General features: G+C 39.0%; 1 protein-coding gene across 1 annotated transcript in view; it reads left to right on the forward strand.

Annotated features, from left to right (window-relative positions):
- LINGO4 (leucine rich repeat and Ig domain containing 4) overlaps window positions 1-19676 on the forward strand; it is a 565734-nt gene that overhangs the window by 498328 nt on the left and 47730 nt on the right. Inside the window, exon 4 of the mRNA XM_044079935.1 lies at window positions 14049-14178. The gene's annotated coding sequence lies outside the window, so the exon portion shown is untranslated. The remainder of the gene's footprint in view (window positions 1-14048; window positions 14179-19676) is intronic.

A 19676-nucleotide genomic window follows, 5' to 3' on the forward strand; every position in this document is an offset into this window, starting at 1 on the left:
CAACAAATATGGATCTGTAAACAGTCTGCTAGGATATGACACCAACTGTACTAATGTTATAGGATGATGATGTCAGCATCCAGTTAAATAAGTTCCCTCCTTCAGAAGTCTCATAAGTTCTAGCTGGTAGTGCTACAAGCTGAGAGAGTCAATGGAGCTGAGGTGAGGATGGCTAAAGTCATCAAGAAGAAGGCTTATTTCCTAAGATGATCACTTTAGTCTTTATTTCTGATATTAATCAACGAGCTTCTTCAGCCAGAGTTTCATAGATAGCCAGCAGGACACAGAGCTTGCTATGGCATTTTTTTTCACAGTATTATCTTAAAATGAACGCGTTTGAGATTTAACACTGTGAGTCCCAAAAGAAAATGTAAGTCTAATCAGGACCAGGTAAGAGTGTTTTCTGCAGGGGTGAAAAGTGACTTGCACCCACTTATGAAGAGGATTGTATACCCCACACTTCTGTTACTTATATATACCAATTGCAAGATTTTTGCACCTCAGAGAAAAGAGAATTCTTCATGTTAAAGACATTTTGGACTTAGTAGATATTTCCTATACTCACACTTAACGTTTTGCTTTTCTGAGGATCACATTTACCATCAACAAACTTTTAACATGCATCCTTTATACATAGTATAGGATTTATTTTCCATAGAAAGTACATGTTATGTTGTTCTGAAGATGAAATTATGCTTTGTTGAGTTTCTTAAATAAAACATAAAACATAATTTGCAAACAAAAAAGGAGGAAAAGGGCATTTTTGCAGGTGGCTAAGCCACCCAACCCCAAACATACACACACACGCACACACTTGTGTGTTTGTGTGTGTGTGTGTGGGTGTGTGTGTGTGTGTGTGTGTGTGTGTGTGTGTGTGTGTGCACGCGTGTGTGTGCGTGTGCATGTGTGTGTGCATGTGTGTGTGTGCACGAGCATGTGTGTGCACATGTGCACGTGTGTGTGCGCACGTGTGTATGTGTGCATGTGTGTGCACGTGTGTGTGTGTGTGTGTGTGTGCTTGTGCACATGTGTGTGTGTGTGTGTGTGTGTGTGTGTGTGTGTGTGTGTGTGTGTGTGTGTGTGTGTGTGTGTGTGATTCTATCATGAAAAGTTGAAAACTCAGAGAGAATCACAAATGGTAAGAAAAAAAGAAAACAGAAAAGAGACAGATACTAACAAAACACTGAAGTGCCACTAAGGTCAAATTGCAAAATATTGAATACTTCTCTCCCACCAAAAAAACCTTCATCATTAAACTCCAGTTACAAAACCAAGATCAAATGCTATCTTGGCAGTTTTACTGTTAAGGAAAGACTTTTAGTAATATAGTATATAGGGTTAGGGTTAGATTAGGGATAGCACAAATGAGTAAGTTGGGGTAGGGGTGGTGAGGTCCCCCTTATCGACCTTGCTCACATGTACTAAACGTAACCATATCCCTGCCCCTGTCCCTAACTCTGCTCATCATGTTTCTAAAAACACTTGCCCTAACAATTCCACTATACAAAACAAAAGATCTCAGAAATATGCAACACCAAGCATACAAAACTGTAAATTTATCCCCTTATTTTACCCTTACTCTAACCCTAACCCATGAAAGATTTGACATACACACCAACCACTAATAACTTCTCAGTTAAAATTTCATTTTTCTGCACATTTTTCAATGCATTTTCATTTATGCATTTTTTTTATAACCACCAAAACATATCAGCTCCACAGACATACAAAAGGGAGGAAAAGTAGAAAAGGTAAAAAAGCCCCACTAAGATTTTATAACAGTTTCTTGCAATAGTGAGGCTGCAGCTAATATATTAGATAGCTGGTTTCCAAACAATGGAAATGAAGGAAAAAAATGACAAAAAGCTGCTCTCCAAAACCACACTCAGTTGAGTACAGGAAAGCCTATCCGTAAGTCTAAATTTAAAAGTTCATTCATTTGCACTCAATAGTGTATTTTTTAATTTAATCTATATTTACACTATAAGGTTATTTTTTGGAATTTTAAGAACCAGGTCCAAAGTCAGTCAATCAGCTTTATGTGTGAGCCCATTTAGCTAGGCTCATCAGAAAACTACAAAAATAGATAAAACATTAAAACAAAATATGCCTCAAATGGACATTTGCATAAACAAAATTTAGACAAAGACTAAGTGGTTTCCAAATAATAAAAACTGCATCAAATATCTTAAAACTGGAAACAAAATGTCTTACAGAAGAGATACATATTGAAGCATGTTAAAACATCATATAATAATCTTGCATATGCAATATGTATATGTTTTTTAGCATATCCTTGTATCTGTAAATGCATTTTGTTCATTTCTTATGTGATCCTATTCACCCAGGCTTTGCCTATAAATGGTCCAATGACATCAGAGCACTACCCCTGTAAACAAATGTAAATCAATCAATAAACAAGCACCGTCTAAGGCTGCTTTGAAGGTACATTCCCAAAGCTGAAAAGGTAGTGGATCTCACAGGTCAGGAGTTTGAAAAGAAATGGTACATATTCCAGATGGCTCAGTCTATGGATCTCTACAAGCCCCAAAATACCCAGCTGGAGTAATAAGAATCTGATACACATCAAAAGCTACATTAAGAAGATGGGATCCAGATCATGCAGGATCATAGGATCATAGGAACATAGGAAGTTACCAGGCTATTGGCCCTGAAGCCCTTATAAGCCTAGCCAAGCGTTTAGCCCATGTTTAGACAAATCAGCACCTGATGACCCTGTCCAGCAGGAACACAGGTGGAATCCCAGGGATGTATTTTCTATTTCCCATCCATTATCCAGGTTGCACTTAAAAAGGGGTAAAGAGGTACTCTGCCTGACATGGAGATGGAGTCTATTCTACAGATGGGGGAGTCTCTGGGACACAAATCTGTCCTGCCAACAAGTTCTATTGATGCCACAGACCAAGTGGAGGCCACACGTGTAGGTTACTCAAGTGGAGCTTGACTTGCAGATATCCAGCAGTCCCATCAAGGTAGGGTCTGAAATCGCCTTGTATGCCAGAGGTCACCTCTGGGGAGTCTGTATGAAACTGAGTAGAGGGATAGGGCTTTTAGCCTATCTGTGTATGGCAGATTTTTGAGGCCTTGGATTCTCCTGGTGAGGAACCTGTGTGGTGTCTGCAGCTGCTGCATGTGCCTTGTGAAGTACATGCTGAGTGGGGCATTGAACTCAGTAATGGGCCTTATAAGAGAAGAATATAGGGATGTTATAGCCTCCTTGTCCCTGGATGAGTTACCTTTGCTTATGAGGTGAGCCATGTAGAAACCTTTCTGTACAATGGAAGCAACATGCTGGTCAAAAGTCAGGTTGCTATCAATCTGGGTGCCCAAATCCCTCACAACTGATTGTATGCTTAGGGCATTGTTATTAATGTGATAATTTGTTGGGACGTCACTCTTCCCAAAGGGGATTATGATGCATTTTTTGGTATTCAGCTTGAGGCCATTTTTCTTACATCAGTCATTTGTTTAGTTGAGACCCTCTTGGAGGATGTCCACATCACTAAAGAAATTGATGACAATGCCCAGCTTGCAGTCATCTGCAAACTTGGTCAGCCATAGCCCACTGGTTTTGTCCTGCACCTCAGAAAAGTATATCCAAAATAACAGAGGCCCCAAGACCGAACCCAGGGGTACTCCACTCAATACGGGTCTACTGCTTGAGGTGGTTTCCCCTATTTTGACTAGGTGAGTTCTATCAGTGAGCCAGTTAGCTACCCATCTGGTAACATACGGATTGATGCCTAGTTGAGAGAGTTTATCTATTATGCCTGAATGGGGAATAGTGTTGAAGGCTTTCGCCAGGTCAAGGTAGGTGGTCTGCACCATCTTCCCTTCGTTCATGGCTTTGTTGACTTTCTCAAAAAAGTCAACCAAATTTAACAGACACGACCTCCCCTTGACAAAAGCCAAGCTGTGTGGGATCAAGTGTTTGGAGGTTGCCAATGTCTTGTTAATGAAGTCCGTGATAATCCGCTCCATGGCCTTGCAGATCAGGCTAGTTAGGCTGATGGGTCTATAATTTCCTGGATCGGTGGTCTTTGTGTAAAGAGATAACAGTGGCTGTCCTCCACTCAGCTGGGACAAAGCCTGTACTCAGGCCTTGGTTGAATAGGGCGCCTAATGGTGCTGCAAGTTCCTGCCTGAGTTCATGTAGGATGCACCTGGAATGTTATCGGGTCCCATGAAGGCTGTATTTTTTGTCTTTGAGGGAGTAGTGGTGACCTGATCCCTAGATATAAGGGGAAAGGGTGAGGTACTGGGAATGTCCTAATTTACTGATGGGGGGACAGAGGGGTGACATTTTCACTGTATTTGTCAGCCAGAAAGTTTGCTATATCTACAGCATTTGTATATGTGGTGTCCTTAACCACCAGTTTTGAACAAATATGGGTGCTTCCTTTGAGATTGTGGACATATGTGAAGAAGACCTTATGATTGTCTCCAGTAGATGTGGCCAATTTGGACTTGAAGTTTGCTTTGGAGGATTTCACTACTGCTCATATTTGCTTGTTCAGGCTAAGGAGAGATTGCTTCCAATTGGGCACCTGTTTCTTCATGGACCTGGACAACAATTTTTTTTCTTTTCTTATAGAGTTTATTTATTACAGATATCCACCAGACAGGTTCACTCTTCCTTGCAGAGAATGATTTAGACCTTGTGTACCCTCAGAAATATTTTAAGCATGATTCTATACCAGACAGTAAAGTAGTGTACAGAAGACAAAATAAGAGTTAAAGGTATATCTTGAAACTCGAAAGGAGTCTTGCTACAGAATTCCCTACCTAGTGCAAAGTATGAAGCTAAATATTAAAAGCTCCAGGTAAAGAACATTGCAATAGTCAGAGCAAGAGATAGAGGTAGTCAAAGCCTACATAACTGTCAGCAATTCCTCTTTTGGAAAGGTGTGCTGAGTTTGAGCAACGTTCCTCAGGTGATGACAGCATAATCTGTCAGTCCTGAAATAGCTGGTTTTCACAGATTACCACAGCACTTCACACATTTGACACAAGTTCAGTTTCTCTTCACAGTTAAAAACATAAGGAGTGAGATCAGGACAACTGAAGGGGATATTTAAGGCATAAGAGGCCATGGTAGATGTTTACGATGGATTCAACTGAGACTATTAGAGGCTGTCTAAGAAAGTATAGTTCCTATACAGATAGAGAACAGAGTAAACTGTATGTTCCTAAGGTAAGGAATGGCAAATACGACTATCATCTTCAAAGCAGTGATACTCTAAAGCTCTCTGTCTAGTGAGATCACCAAATGAGGTCATATACATGGCAAACAAAAGCTGACATAAAATGAAGCTCTTAGGAAACCTACATCCTAAACACAAGAGAAATGATGATGAATTAACACCTCAAATAACCTTCAGGTTGTGCCCCAAGAGGTAGGAATCAAACCACTCAAGGACTGTACTGAAATCCCCACTGTAGGTATCTAAAAACTTCAAAATGCACTGATGGTGGACCATGTCAAAAGCAGTCAAGAAATCAAAAAGCCCCATTAAAGAATCTAACCTTTGACCTTTAAGGACTTAACTCAGTCTTACTGTTAAGAATTTTCCCTGCAATGGGAAGCACAGATAACACATACTTTTTCTACATGACTGTTAGGAGTTAGTGATCATGTGTACACTCCAAGATAATTGCAATGGTGGTCATTGTTGTGTGTAGCATGTGTTGTGAGACAGAGAAAAGATAATAATACCTGTTTCCTGTAAAACACAGGACAGTGAAGTAGCAATGAACTCAAGAAAAATTAACCCAAAAAATCTGTCTACTTTGCCTTTTTAAAAATTTGGTTGGACCATATATACAAGGTCCACAGTGTGTGAGTGTGGTAAGCCTATCTAGCATGCTGTTTTAAGTGCTTTAACATTCTTCTGTCCCACTACCACTGTCTTCCTCCTTATGCTTAATTTAACTAACTCATCCTCTTTTCACTGTCTCTGTCTGTTGCCAGAAAACCACACATTTTATGATGAATATGCTAAAATTATGAGGCAAAAATCTGGACGTTCTGCAAAAATCTGGAGAGTTGAGAGGTATGTTGGGGAACCATAATGCAATACACACATACATTGGACTTTGGGCTCTGACTTTTAACAGATATAGTAGAAAATTCTGCAATAAACCTAAGTGGCGGAATTGTAAAATTAGCACTGAATCATAGACTCATAGAATGTACAAGGCAACTGAGCCATATGGACATTTACACTTTTCCAGCACCCACCTTTAGAGCTTATCTCCTTTTTCTATGAGGGACCTGGAGCTGGTGGTTATTGGCTTTTTCTTTTTCTGTGAGGGACAGACCAGTCATGCGAGTGGTAAATTTATAAATACCTTTCCCCTTGTGTAATTCCTTCTTAAGACAAAATAGTGTAACACATTGCTTGATCTGGAGAGGAAGTTTGTTTCAGAGAAGGGGTAGTCATTGCATGACAAATCTGTCTGTCCACCATGATTTGTTTAGTTCCTGAAGAAGGTTCATATCTCTGGTTCTAGTATTCACTGCACTGTTTGATTTGCAGAGAAATAAGAGGTCTTAGACTTCTGGATCCCTAATGGCCAAAAAGGCAAGGGAAAGATTATTCCTAAAGAGTCTGTAGGCCTCCAGCCTCTCTTGATACATCACATTCCTGATATATTTAGCAAGATACATCCCAATTGAGCATTGTATTCTATGAGGGTCTATATTATATGTTCGAAGAGACTTTTCTTTGAACATATAATCATTGATCCCTAAAGAGCGAATGCTCTAAAGCGCAAATGGCCATGTCTGTGAATTTTTTTCCCTCGGGAAAAAATTCACGGGGCCATACACAAATAACACAAACTTCAAAGCCCTAATCAAGTGGGGGGGCTTTGCCCCCCAAAGTGAGGGGGGGTTGTGCCCCCCACACCCCCTAACTAAATATACCAACTCCAAGATCACCCTACATTGGGGAAAAGGGCAATTCCCGAAAACAGCCAACTGAATTTTTTCCCTGAGGAAAACATTTGCGGATGTGGCCATTCACTCTTTAGAGCATTCGCTCTTTAGGAGTCGATGATTATATGTCCGAAGAGAAGTCTCTTTGAACATATAATATAGACCCTTTTATGATGGGCCTGATCATGCCAAATGCAGAAGGGTAAGTACTTCTTTGGATGCAGAGGAAATATCCTTTCTGATCAGCTGTGTCAGACAGAAGGATTTCCTGACAACTGTTAACACATGATCGAAGGTAAGGAAGTTATCTACCCATTTGGAAGTGGTGCTTTCTGTACAATAAGCTGGATGGATAGTTTTTTTGCCAAATGCAACAATTTATTCCACTAAAAGAAAAAAAAATCATACAAAATTTTCAAATTTTGTCTAACCAAATGCAACATAACCCTGGTCAACTCCATTCAAAAATCACTCACTAAAACAATCAAGAGATGCAAAGTTTCAAATCCACTCCATGGTGTAGAGAGAAAAAGTCCTGACTACAGTCCAGGTGATCAGTCCAGGTACCTATAGGAACTGACCAGGAAAGATGGCAGTGAGTGTCTGCTGCCTGCTCACCTAACCTGAGGGGAAGGAGGTGGGTTTGGCTTCCCACATGGGTGACCCTTAGTGGGAGCATAAGGTGTTTACCCAGTGGAGTTCTGAGTAAGGTCAGCTCAAAACACAATAGAGCATTCAGACTAAGTAGACAAGGGGAAACTAGTGTGGCAGCATGCTCCCCCTCCCTCCTCAAGAGTTAGCAAATCACTGAAGCGAGGGGAGAGACAAAAGACCAGCATCCCTCAGGACCAGAAAGCTGGTCCATTCTGTACTGCCTCGTGATGGAGGGCTGATCGGGTTTCCCCAGCAGGAATGAATGGGCCATAGGGTTCTCCATTAGTCTGGGAATACCCAGCTCCCCTTCTCCCAGAACAAGTGGACCAACTGGATGAAGACAGAGGAGCCATTAGGCGAAATCCTGAGGCAGCAAAAAAAAAAAAAAAGAAAGAAAATGTAAGGCTTCTTTCACAGGAAAACTTCTCTTCCGGCCTTCTACAACCACATACAAAAAGTACAGAAGGCGGGATAACAATGTAGTATGCCATAAAACAATGTTATCTAAGTAAGACTGTCTACAAATATAGGTAACAAACTAGCATACAGATCTGAGGCAATTTTCACACAACAAAGGGTTGCTTCATCCACTTGTCCTCCTTGTAATCCTATATTTGCCAAAATGATATCCAAAATGATAACCCTTACCTATGGTTAGGTTGGAAGCACCACTTCCATATATCAGCACCTGTAACATGATGTTATTTAACAATATAATAACATCTATGAATGAAAATTGTGCTTTTATGTAATTTATATAGATTTAACTTCAGCATTTGACAGGGTCACACACAAAACACTGATCAATAAATTAGAACAACTAGGTATTGATGTACTCTTGATAAGATGGATAGCTGCATGGCTTACAAATAGGACATGGCAAGTATCACACAGCAACTGTTCAGGTAAAATCCTTGGTTACAGTCAGGATGTCCCACATGGCTCTCTCCTAGGCCCTTACTTGTTTAGATTGTATCTTTCAGATCTGACTTTTTCATCTGAGGTGTTCTACAGTCTATATGCAGGTGACCTGAAATTGGTTAAACTGATTACATGTGTTACAGATAAGGCATGTCAGCAAAAGAACTTGACTAAATTGACCATTTGGGCACAGGACAATAATATTCTGATAAATACATCAAAACTAAATTAACCATTTGGGCACAGGACACTAATATTCTGATAAATACATCAAAAACTAAGCACATGAAATTTGTGAGATATAAACTGAAATGTGAATATTTAATACAGCACACAGTGATTGAAACTGAAGATTAATTTAAGGAACCTGGGTATATGGGTAGATCCAGCTTTGAGTTTTTCTAATCATATCAACCAATTGGTTAATGATAGTTATAGAGCTATAGGTTGTATAAAAAGATTTATAAAGTCTAAGAAATCAAAAATGATGAAGCCATTGTTTGTTAGTTACATTAGACCCCAAACTTGAGAATGGAATAACGATATGGAAACCTTATAAGAAAACAATCATGAGTAATCTGGAAAGAGTACAACAGAAATATACCAAGGACATCCATGGATGTGAAAATGTAATTTATTATGAAAGACTAAAATATCTGAACTTGTACAGTGTCTCTTATAGATATCTAAGAGGAGATCTTATTAGGTACAAATGGCATTTAGAGACAAATACCTCTGGGAATGTTTGGGGTTATCAACAAGTAGTATAGAATCATCAGACAACCTACGTAGGTTCATAGGTTCATAGGTAGGTACTAGGCTATCTGCCCAAAAGCATTTATAAGCCTAGCCAGAATGTGTTGACTTTTGCCACCCCCTTAGATTAGTTCCCTGTGCCTCCGTCCAGCAGAGCCACTGAAGTGATCCCCAGGGTAAACTTTCTATTTCCCATCCACTCATCAATGTTTCTCTTGAAGAGTGTTAGCGAGGAGCCCTGCCTAATGTAGATTGGAATTTTGTTCCAAAGCATGGGAAGTCTCCGTGACAGGAATCTATCCCTCCAGCACATCCTATTTATTGCTGTGGTGAGGTTTAGATCCCTAGAGCATGTGGCTTGAGGGGATAAGCTTTTCTTTAGGTGGAGCATGTCCATCAGTTCTGGGTTAGATATATAGGTTCCATAGGAATGAGAAGTATACTAATTGATTCTCTAAGAGAGCAGCTGATGCATGGAACAAGCTACCAAATTACATATATTAAAGCAAGTACTAGTTTAGATATTTTTAAGAACAGCCTGGACACTTTTTATGGGGACAAGTGTTTCCATATATTGGTAGGCTAGAATGGCATTAATGCCTGTGCTTAACCTATTTGCATGTATGTATGTATGTAATTCCATGGGACTTGATAAGATACTGGGAAGCCTAATTCATGCAGTCAGGAATAGCCTATTATATATCTTATACACATTGTTAATAAAGCAGTGACAATTGTCGACATCCCTGATATTTGCAAGTAGGCCCTTGTGGTCCCAATCCAAAAAGGATGCCCTCTCACAGACATCAGTAACTGTAGATTGATCAGCCACACAACCATATCATACGAGGTAAGGAAGAGACTAATTACGAGAACTTATTCAGGAAATCAGCCACACAACTATATCATACAAGGTAATGAATAGAATCATTGTGGAAACTTATTCAGGAAGACTAAAGCATTGTTCTCCATGACTTAACCCAGTATAATTTTTGTTAAAGATAGATCTTGTATACTTAATTTGTAAATTTCTTGAACAGCATGATCACTGTTCTGCATGGTGGTTTATCTGACAATGCAGCTTACTTCAGTCTGGCTAAAGTGCTAATCATCATACCCAGTAATGGAATCATGCCTAAACTCAATAAATAAAAGGTAAATGAAACTGTAATAACTTGGACTCACAACTGGGTACATAGTTATACACAACAGGTAAGAATAGGGAATAAGAAATACCTTACCATTTCCTGTCATCTTGGAATCCTTCAAGGCTGTAACTTGGGACCCATAATTTTTGGCATCTGTTTCTCAGACATTAAAACTGACTCCAGTGTCTGTTTCACCAAATACTTAGATGACTACATACTTGGCAGAATTGTCCTTAACCATGTTGGTACCATCTCCCTTCAAATGACACTCAATATTGCAGAAGTATGGTGCACAGAAATGACCCTGTCTCCAACATCAAAAAATGCAGCATTCTAGAACTTGTTAAACTCCTCGCTCTACCAACTGTATATATTACTGATGGCAGCAACTAGAACTGGCAAAAAAGTAGAATAACTTTTAGTTTTATTAGATGATGGCCCTTTATTTGATAACCATTTATTAAATATTGTCCACAGAGTATAAGAAGTCACACAACTGATCCACTATAGGGGTGATGTATGCCAGGAAGATAATTGTACCCTGTATACAGCTCTTATGAGGTGTGTTGTAGAATATAGCACCATTTCTAGAATCTACTCACATTCCATGAGGTACAATCTTGCAAAGTATACTGAATTTTCACAGCTTTCAAAGCTTGTCTTATAAACAAAGACTGCAACAACTCTTTCTCTCTTTTCTCTGTATGTTATCACCTGAATAAAGGGGACCCATTCCTAACATACTAAAGCATTTGCTAAGAATGCCATCTTGGTGATCTGACTGCAAGAGGACAATCTGCCTCATTAAAAATTATTATTAACCCTGGCATGGAAGGTGACAATTTTAGGCCTTAAGACTCACATGCCAGTGGTATAAACTCCCATTTCTATTAAACTCAGCCACTAATCAATACCTCGAAGAAGGAATGGATAACTACATCATCCTGCTCTTAAGTTGCATTAAAAAAGAATAAAAGCAGTAAAGCACTGTTTGTATGAGATTTACTAAAAACACAAAAGAAAAGTACAACAGAAAAAGCACAAAGATGCTGGAAATGGTTCCATCAAAAATCCACAAACGAACAGGGTATAGTATCCAGTAAAGTATTATTCTGGTACCTCGGCTTTTCGCCTTCTAAGGAATAATTTAAACATCAAACAACCACCCTATTTATACACCAAGTGCTGTTATAAATAATTAATTATTCATCTAACCAATTTCTCAATAAATAAACATTTTCCACACATTTTTAAACAAATCCCCACTTATACAAATAATAAACATTTAAAAAAACTTATTTAGTAGAAATATCTATATACATATGTATCTAACAACTATTCTGACATAAATTTTATTTATAAATTCCTGTATACAAAGCTAAATTTATAAATTCCTGTTTACAAAGTTAAATTGTTACTAATATTCATTCCCCTAGGGTAAAGTGTTCTAAAGTTTATAATCATTCTGTATTCCAGTCTATTAAGCTCATCCTTAAAACTACCCACAAACTTCAAAAATGGACATGCCAAAACATTAAAAAACAGACTAGTCTCAGAACTCCTATTTACATATCTGGTAGCTACAGGCTCATAATGGAATTCAGAGTAAACAGAATAGATTTGGTAATAGGTGTTTGAATGTATATATGGGGTTGAAAGAAAAGGAAACAAAGGAGAGGAGAGGTTGTTTTTTGTGACCAAATATTCCCCATTTTCAAACATCCTGGAAAAAATTATTAAGGAATTGATAATAATTAAGTAATTTAACTTTGTAAACAGGAATTTATAAATTTAGCTTTGTATACAGAAATGTATAAATAAAATTTATGTAAGAATAGTTGTTAGATACATATGCATATAGATATTTGTTTATTGTTTGTATAAGTGGGGATTTGTTTAAAAATGGGTTGAATGCTTATTTATTGAGAAATTGGTTAACTAAATAATTAATTATTTATAACAACTATTGGTGAATAAATAGAGTGGGCGGCCACGGTGGTGCAGTGGTTAGCATTGCCGCCTCACAGCAAGAGGTTCTCCGGTTCGATCCTCGGCTGGGGTGCCTTCTGTGCGGAGTCTGCATGTCCTCCCTGTGGTCGTGTGGGTTTCCTCCGGGTGCTCCGGTTTCCTCCCACATCCCAAAGACATGCTGCAGGTGGATTGGACACTCTAAATTGGCCCTAGGTGTGCATGTGAGTGTGCCTTCTGTGGAAGGTTGGGCGCCAGGCTGGCAACTCGACACCGTAAAACTCCACTGCCATTCAATGTGCCGACAGGTGATCCACTGTGGCGACCCCTAACCGGGAAAAAGACGAAAGAAGAAGAAGAAGAATTGGTGAATAAATAGAGTGATTGTTTGATGTTTAAATTATTCCTTAGAAGGCAAAAAGTCAAGGTACCAGAATAAAACTTTACTGGATACTATATCCTGTTCCTTTGTGGATTTTTGGTGAAACCATTTCCAGCTTCTTTGTGTTTTTTCTATTGCATGAGATTTACCTAAAATGATTTTGCATTTAAATTAGATAACTATTTTTAACCTGGTAATGACAGCAACTTCTAACCCTCAATAACCAGAATGAAGGCGAGACCAGTGATGGCAGGATAATAGTTACATCAGTAGCGGACCAGCTGATATGATTATAACAGATGGACCCATCTCACAGTACCCTAGGACTGGATGTCCCTTATTATTGTGGTTCACATGAAGCAATTACTTTCCATCTCTAAACTGGCCCTATTGCTTGTTCAATGAACTATCAAAACAGTGTGCTTAAGATGTATGTAATTGTTTAACTAAACTCCATTTTGGGGTATGCATCCAGATAAAGTTCAGTAACTTCAATCAGAAACCAGTTTGGGATTCCCCAGACAAATTATTCCTATGAACCTTTTTACCTTGTATGAGTCATCTGTTCATTGATCATGTGTTCACCAGCTAGCCATTTTCCATGCTACCATAATTGCCTCATGCCATTGTAAGATTTCTGTAAGGGCTATTACAACCCACCTTAATCATGGCTTCTTTTCTTTATCCAGGTAGTATTGCTCAAAATATCAAGTATATAAAGACTTAAATTGAAGGTGTGCACAGCTTTTCATATTGCACCTTGTGTATGGCCTACAATGACTGATCTTTAAAAAAGCTTGCTGGTATGCTATTAAGGTATGATAATTCCGCAGTCAATGAGTTATGTACTCAGATAGTTAGGCAAGAAGACCAACTCATATTTAAGAGGTGTAGTGTTACTTATATTTGTTCCATGTGGATTATAGATTAAAAGAAGGGATGTTTGCTATGTTTTACAGTCCTTAAAGGTTTACACAATCTGCATCAACAGTACAGAAACCAGAAAAACATATGGTTCCTTCAGCCTTGTCCCCTTCCCCCCAACACACACACAGCTGTTTTATTACTTCATAGTATCTGTTGTGAATTCTTGATTGGCCAGATGACTTGTAAGCCTTTGATTGGCCAGATGAGTCTGAGAATCTCCTTTTACCATTTATCAGTCATTAGAATTCAGACTAATGAGAAATCATCAGCAAGGCAATTTTTTTGAGCTGTGCTGTTTAGTGAAAATGTCTCACTTTCTTTTTTCCTTTAGCTGCACTTACCCTTGTACAGTCCTCACCAGTTTATCTTACCTCAAGGACTTTGGAGAAGGCTATAATATTCCATAAATTTATGAGGAAGCTATGATTCGGTCAACCTCCTGATAAAACAGTGATCTCCAGGTGAGTTTTTCCATTCTTATTTACTAAGATTCCAGTTGTTATTATGACTGCTATTTTGGCACATGATATAACAGACTTACAGTACAAGGTCTATGATTATGATAGCCATTTTTGAACACTTGAAGATATCCATAATCACATATATCTGTTCTTGTGTATTACTTGTTATCAGTTCTCTTTGTACCTAGACCACCATAGAACAATCATACACAGTGAGGACATGCAAACTCTGCATGGATGCCTGCCGTTCACTGGACCCAAGACTGAGAACCAAATGGCTGTTTGCTTAATGATTTTGAATCCTGTTTCTAGGTTTTTATATTTCATTTACCACCTGGAGGTTATTTAAATCATCTATATATTGAAATTCGCATATATTTATTATTCTTCACACTGTAATGAAATTAGTGTCTTTCAGCATGAAGGGAGAATATAGCCCAGTTAAATAAACTAGGATCTACAGCTTTGTTTTTCTACAGGAGACACAGCTCCCAGTAAGGAGTATTATAAGCTTAGCAGACAGCTCCCAGTAAGGAATATTATAAGCTTAGCAGACAGCTCCCAGTAAGGAGTATTATAATCTTAGCAGAGCTTCCAGTAAGGAGTATTATAAGCTTAGCAGACAGCTCCCAGTAAGGAGTATTATAAGCTTAGCAGACAGCTCCCAGTAAGCAGGCCAGTTTATATGAGAATTACTTATGTCTTCTGCAACCAAACAGGTGTTAGGTTATAGCTGTGCTGCACAGGGAGGTATAAAGAAATTTCCAGATGACAGGAATTATGACAGCGTTCCAAGGCTGCCCTATATTAAAGACTACCATGAAAGTCATCTCTTCACAATTAGCAATATCTAATACTCCCTGGGGCTAATTTAAAGTATTGTCCACTTCATTAGCCTTTCTCAGGGTAAAATGATTATAGAGCATTATTTTAATACTCCCGATTTTGTCAGAATGCTAAACGTAAGACCTTATTAAGGCAATCAGCTTTTGGGAGTCATACTTTGTGGCAGTTTTGTGTCTCATAACTCCAGCAGTATGGTTCCATGGAATCATACATCATACCTGATGGTTTCCTGAACAGAATAAAGATAAACCTAATTAAATACTTATCAATAAGATTTCATTAAATTTTAGCATGTGGGCACATCCCTAACCTGTAGCAACTGTCTGCAATGGTACCAATTCTTAGAGGGAGGGAAGGAGGTCACATCACACCCAAGCTATTTTTCTTCCATCATTCTGACAGGTGTACCATCCAAAATCATAAATATAGTTATGATTAACCTTATCTAAAATGACTCAGGGGTCCGACTTCTGTTAGATGTGGAACTGCATTGGTTTAATAAAGGGAAGCATTGCCTTTTGAGTTTTGAGACATTCTTTGATGAGGTATCAGCAGCACTTGATGAAGGACTGGCAATACATGCTGCTTATTTTGACCATGATAAGACTTTCAATATCATTCTACAAAATAGTACAAATGGCATATTAAGAACACTAATTGCCAGCTTGTCTGCAGTTCAGTGGATAAAACACTGTTTACGCCACAGGTCACAACAAGCCAGAGTATGGAGCTTACTTGTCTGTCCTGACAGTCTGCCAATACTATCTCATAGGGCTCTTTACTGAGGCCACCTTTTGGGGTTATTCTTCTCAGATATAAAAGTGGGAACAGAGATCTGTGGAACCAGATGTGCTGCTGATTGCAAATTGGGTAACATTCTGTAAAAGATGTTGAACATTTTTAATATGATCTATAAAAATGCATACCTGGTGCAGAAGTAATTGTTTCTTTTTAGTGGGAGGAAATGTAGCATCATGATACTTGACAACTAGGACTTAAATTATTGATTTATGACTGGCTCACTGATTGGACATGTAGGGTGAGAGCTGGTGGTACATTCTCTTCTAATAACTCAACCACTAGTGGAGTCCCTCACTGCTCTGGGCTGCATCACCTTCTCTTTGCAGCTACATTTCTGATGTGAAGACTGATGTCCCAGGTTTGCTGTTGGCCAAGTTTATGGATGACTGCAAGCAGGATTGACATTATTGATTCTCCACAAGCAATTATATTCTCCAAGCAGGATACAGTAGAATCAGCATTTGGCATTCTAATTATGGGTATATTTAATGCAAAAAATAAGCTATAGTTGCATTTGGGAAAAAAGTCTTTCCCATTGAGTATCACATAACAGAACTTTGCTTAAGGTTATGGAGTTGTTTGAGATCAAAACATTTTGTTTGACAATGAACTGCTTTTTGATAATCAAGGATCAGTTACAATAAAGAAATCTATTTTCACTGTCCAGTTAATTAATAATGGTATATCTTCAAGATCCAAAGTGATCTTAGTCTCCCCACATTCCTCACATTTTGGCCAATCATTGAATATATCTGTCCAACAGTAGTTATGCATCTTACCAAATAAGTATCCAAGCTTTAAAGACCTCGTTGTTTACTATGCAAAATAATTGCAGGGCAAGACTCCCTGACTCCCTCAGCCATGTAGATTAATTTAAAAAAGTCTTTCACTTTATTCTGTATCATAAAGACTCCTCTGTGGAGGTTTCTGTCTTGCATTTTGGGATATGAAACATTCTGTTTTATTACAACTTCTTCACCACAGAAACTCTGGTAGTCTTAGGAGCACTTGTGCTAAAACTCTCAAATGTAACCTATGAACTTATATTGCAACATAAATAAGATGTCTGGCAGGGATAGGGTCATTACCCAAAGGATTCCACTCCAGAGACCACAACCTCATTACCACAATCAACTGAACAAGCTGGAGGGACAGGTTCATAACCCAGAGACTGCCCATGCTATGGAATAGACTTCCCATACATATCAAGCAGAGCACCTCACTGGCCCTCTTCAAGAGAAATCTTGATGAGTGGATGGGAAATAGAAAATTCACCCCGGGGATAACTCCAGTGGCTCTACTTGACAGAGGCACTGGGAACTAAGGTCGGGTGGCACAATGCCAGGGTAAGCCTATGGGCTAGGCTTGTAAAGGCCCCAGGGCCATTAGCCTAGTACACACTTATGAACCTATGAACCTATAAAGAATCCTGTGGTGAAGGTTTCTGTCTTGCATTTTGGGAAATACCTAATTTCTAAGGAAATATCTGAAAATCTATGTCTGGAAAAAGAGAAATCTGTGGTATCCCTCGAAGTCTCAGAAAAACCCAGTATGCAACCTATACTGGATCCTAAACATACCAAGAAGAAACTTTGCAGTGTGGAGTATGTGATGTTCACTTCCTAAATTATGTTATGCACTTAGTTCACTTAATAAAAATTTCATTGTAAAATACATGCTACAAAATAATCAAATAGAAAATAGTAGGTAGTCCACAGATTAATTAAAAATAGAATATCCTTTATTAAAACACACAAGCGATCCTAGTTGAGTGCAATGAAAAGCATCAGAAACATTCCTTATTTATATATAATCACTTTCCCCTGGATTTACTCATCTTCCGTGCAGGACTAGCTTAGTCCTGCACGGAAGCGGACATTTAGGAGCTGGATGGCAGCGAGCCATACATATTAATGAAGGCGCGCTGCCTGAGCTCCTAATCTTACATGGAGCATGTAAGAGTGCAGGGGGCATGTCTGAGAGCAGAGTTCCCAGAATATACATGCCCCTGCAATGAAGAACAGCAGAAAGCCCAAAAGAATGAGCGAGACTGCTCATAGGTGTCTGCATACCCCCCAGCAACATCCCCCCACATGTACAAGAGCAATAGTAAACACAAACAATATAAAGATCCTTTTATTTATTTTTTTATGAAACAGATTAAATTTAACCATAGGTGCGTGGGTTTGCCCATCACTTAGCTATGGTTAATGCAGCTTAAATGGCAGAAGAGGATAAAAAGGAAGATATATGCAAATGAAGCAGTATAGCAATAGTGTAGTGGGCAGAGCATTCTCATTACGAGCAGTCATTTCCGGTTTGAGTCCCACTGCAGCACATTCCATTTTCCATGTCAAATCACATTATGACCAATATTTTTAGTCACATAATCTACTAAATAACATATATTTGTGAACTGGAGTACTGCATTAAATGCAGATATGAGGTGTCAGTGTCATAATGTTGCAAAGTCCACAGATAATCACATATGCCCCATACAGTATATGTACACAGGAATCAGGGATACAAATGGAAGGTAAAATGTGTAATGAATGATAACTCCATGCAGCTTCCCAATCACCCACCTTCCTAAGAACCATTAGACATTACTGTCTAAATTATTGCAGTGATAAGCTTGAGTAAGAACTAGTAAGCAAGTGTAAGCACTATTAAGCAGTAGTAAGTGGGAGTAAGCATATGTAAGCACTAGTAAGTGGGTTTAAGCCCATTTGCATGGGGGAAAGCAATGTGCACACAGGTTAATCAATACTAAAGCTAACTCTCTGTAAGCATCATTAACCGGAGGTTAGCAGTGCTTACCCTCGCACAAACCCATGCAAACCCACTTACAAGTGCTTAAAAGTGCCTCAATCACTCTGTATCCAACGCTCTTGTTCTGCCCAGCAACAAAATAAACAGCCTTGTAGGTCTTGAACCCAGGACCCTATACACTATAGTCACAGTAATTAACCACCAAGCCATCACAGCACTACATATGAATGAGGTATCACCAAACGAATCCTCACTATTGTAAAATCAAACTGAACATGAGAAAGGAATCAGTATACAGTTATATGTTCTATAACCTACTACATAACATAAATATGTGAACTGGAGTACAGAAGTAAGCCCAGATATGAGATGTAATTGTAATAGAGTGTTGAAGTCCCCTATTACACACAATGACCCCATACAGTGTATGTACACATGAATCATGGATACCAAACATATATATAAGATGTAATGAATAATAAATCAATGCCAAAAAGCAAATATAATACTAAGTAAATATCAAGCAACACTAAGCATTGCACAAGCCAGCTTAGTTGCTGTAAGCAATGTGTAGGCCAGCTAACTCAAACTGCCCAGTGGTATACCCCTTTAAACAATAACAACCTTAGGTAAGCAGGTTTGCCCATAGCTTAGCCTTTTCAAAACTGGCCAATCATGGCAAAGTGTGGGAATTTGGCCCTACTTAAACCCAACAGGTGGAAATACATTTCATAACTGGTTGTTGCTTCCCCTTGCAGGCACCATGGCAGAAATAGGAGAGGGAGTGCACTTTTGGGTGCAGCGCTGGGGCATCCAGGAGTGCGGAGTCATGGCAGAACTCCTTGTCAAAGACCATGAGCAGAGACTGTTGCAGGGCCAGTACCAGGGTTCCCAATATAAGGCGGAAACCTGGGACCATCTCACCCGTGACCTCACCAGTGCCATTGGCATACCCCAAACTGGTGACCAGGTCAGGCATCACTATGCCAACCTGAAGCAGCGTAAGGGGGATCTCTTGGATCAGTTGATCCAAGAGGCTAGAATGACAGGGATTGTCCCAGCTGTAAGTATCACTCCAC

This window comes from Protopterus annectens, chromosome 8.part0, assembly GCF_019279795.1.
Source record: "Protopterus annectens isolate FY-2018-M chromosome 8.part0, PAN1.0, whole genome shotgun sequence".
Lineage (NCBI taxonomy): Eukaryota > Metazoa > Chordata > Ceratodontiformes > Protopteridae > Protopterus > Protopterus annectens.